Here is a 3035-nt window from a genome sequence, read left to right on the forward strand (position 1 = left end):
AAAGAAAAATAAAATAATTACAAAATATTTAGTTTTATTTGTTTCATAAATTTATTATTTTAAATTAACAAATACATGTAAAATTAACTACACTATAATATTATTGTAATATTAAAAAATATTACTGATATAATAAATGAAAATATATACTTATATATTATATATAAATTGATAAATTAACTAATAATTTATTTTTTTATTTATATAAATATTTACAAATTATTAAATTTCAAATGTATGTTAATAACTATTGTCACGATCCTTTTTTGTAAGGAACCGAGAACATTATTTCTATACCACTTACTTATTTGAGATAAATAAATAACAAAGAATATAAGTATAAAATTCACTTTTCAATTAAAAAAAAACAGAATTCCTTATGACAAATATCCAACAGAACAACATAATATTACATTTAGTTCATAATACTAAAAAATACACAAAGTTTTTACTGCATCACTCCCTCTATATGAGGTCTCAAAATATAAGGAAAAAGGACTTTAATATAAAACCACTCGACTCCAAATATCTAACACACCTCCACTAGCCCCTCAGCCGGTGAAGTATATGCAACACCTGCTACATTTGCTCACATACCACCGTACGATCATCGCAGTACACACGCACACAACAGCATAGAGAGAAATGCAAGGGTGAGCTTACAAAATAAAATAAAATTATATATATATATATATATATATATATATATATATAGAGAGAGAGAGAGAGAGAGAGAGAGAGAGAGAAATATTATTGACAGCAACAGCCCCATGCATTTCCAATCTATTTAATGCATAACCACTACTAGAAAAGCGCTTAATATAGACGGATTTTACAGACGGGGTAAAATTCATCTGTATTACAGACAGCTTTACAGACGGATTTGTGAAATAATTTTTTTTTATTTTCTGAAAAATCCGTCTGTAATTTAATCCGTCTGTAAAATTCGTCTGTATTTAGCCCGCCTTTTGGCGCTAAACGTTATAGACAGCAATTACAGAAGGATTTTTTCGTCTGTAATTTGAAAATAGGACGAAATATTATAGCGAAAAATTACAGACGGATTTTCCCGTCTGTAAATATGGCAGTTTTAGCCGACCTTTCAGGTGGCACATTACAGACAGATTTTTCAGTCTGTAAATGGGATTGACGCATTTACAGACGAAAAAATCCGTCTGTAATGTGCCTCCTGAAACGCACCGTTTCATTAAACCCATTACAGACGGATTTTCCCGTCTGTAATGACTGAAACCCATTAAAACCGCGTCTCCTCTTCCCCTCCCCCATTATCAGAACCCTCTCTCTCTCTCGCTCCCCCCTCTCTCTCTCTAAGAGCTTAGTGTTTTGGCCATTGCGAGTTATTGGAGCAACCATTTGAAAGTTTTTTTGCATCATTGTATTCCTGGTACGATACTCTAACTTTTAATCGGTTTAGTTTTTTAATTTTTTATGTTTTTTAGAGACTTAAAATTTCTAAGATAGAGTTGTAGGATTGAAGATTGTATGACTGGGGGGAAGGGCATAGAGGTCCTTCTCCGAACCTGATTATTGTGTGCTGTGGGATTATTTGTATTTGTGGAGTTTGTAGAATATGCATGTTGTGGAGTTACAAGAGGATGTGCTCTAGAACGGTTTAGGATTGTGATGTGTTTGTGTTTGATGTATCGAATAATTTATTGTTATATAATTTATTAGTTGATTTTAGGTGAAATTTTCATTTTTGTAAAAAAATAGTAAACAAATGTAAGGAAATTAACATGTATTAGGAGAGATTCTGCCAAAATTTATATTAAAATTTTCTGTAATGTATTTTAGAAGGTTGATACCACATTGTATATTTGTATTAGGTTTATATAGTTCTTGAGGAAGATGTTTCTCAGAAATCTTCAGTGGATGTATGATAGGTTGCACTCAAGTCGGGGGGGAATAAAACCTGAATTCTTTGAAGGTGTAGAGGAATTTATACGCGTCTGTTGTAATTCGCAGCAATTCATCACCAATCAGGTCGTTAGGTGTCCATGTTCTAAGTGCAAGTGTAGAAAGTTTTTGGATATTGATTCAATTGGATATGATTTGTATAAGTTTGGATTTAAACATGATTATTGGATATGGACTGAGCATGGGGAAGAAGTTAATTTAGAAAATCAAGTAGGTAATTCAAATATATTACAATCAAGTGGTCATGTAGGTAATGTAAGTTGGGAAGAAAGCAATAGTCGTTATCAAGAAATGGTTTATGATGCTGTTGGTCCTGAATTTGGAATTTTTCATGATTTTGAAGCTGAACAAGAACCTAATGGAGAGGCTGCAAAGTTTTATAATGTTTTAGAAGCAGCAAACAAGCCTTTATGGGATGGGTGTGTGCATTCAGAGTTATCTTTAGCAATAAGAATGTTAAGCATAAATTCAGAAGGCAATCAAAGTCAGAGTTCATTTGATCAATGGACTACATTAATTAGTGAGCTTAGTTCCGAACCTGACTCCATCCCAATGGACTTTACCCAAGCCAAAAAATTAGTTTCCAAACTTGGATTAAAAGAAGTCAAAATTGATTGTTGTTTGAAAGCTGCATGCTGTATTACAAAGATGATGCTGTTTTGACCAATTGCAAATTCTGTGGAGAGCCTAGGTTTAAACCAAGAAGAGGTGGTAGAAGTGGTAAACATAAAGATGTACCGCAAAGTAGAATGCATTATTTGCCTTTGATTCCTATGCTAAAAAGGTTGTATGCGTCTATGAGTTCAGCTCCTTACATGACGTGGCATGCTGAAAATAAAAGGAGTGATGGGATAATGACCCATCCCTCTCATGGTCAGGCTTGGCAACATTTTGATCAAGTGTATCCTGAGTTTGCATCCGATCCTAGAAATGTAAGGTTAGGGTTATGTGCTGATGGGTTCGCTCCAAACAATCAATTTAATAAACCATATTCTTGTTGGCCTATTGTGGTTACACCTTTTAATCTTCCTCCTGAAATGAGCATAAAAAATCCATATTTATTCTTGACTGTAATAATTCTTGGTCCAAAAAATCCA

The sequence above is a fragment of the Abrus precatorius genome, unplaced genomic scaffold (assembly GCF_003935025.1).
Source record: "Abrus precatorius isolate BTA unplaced genomic scaffold, Abrus_2018 Scaffold9, whole genome shotgun sequence".
Lineage (NCBI taxonomy): Eukaryota > Viridiplantae > Streptophyta > Magnoliopsida > Fabales > Fabaceae > Abrus > Abrus precatorius.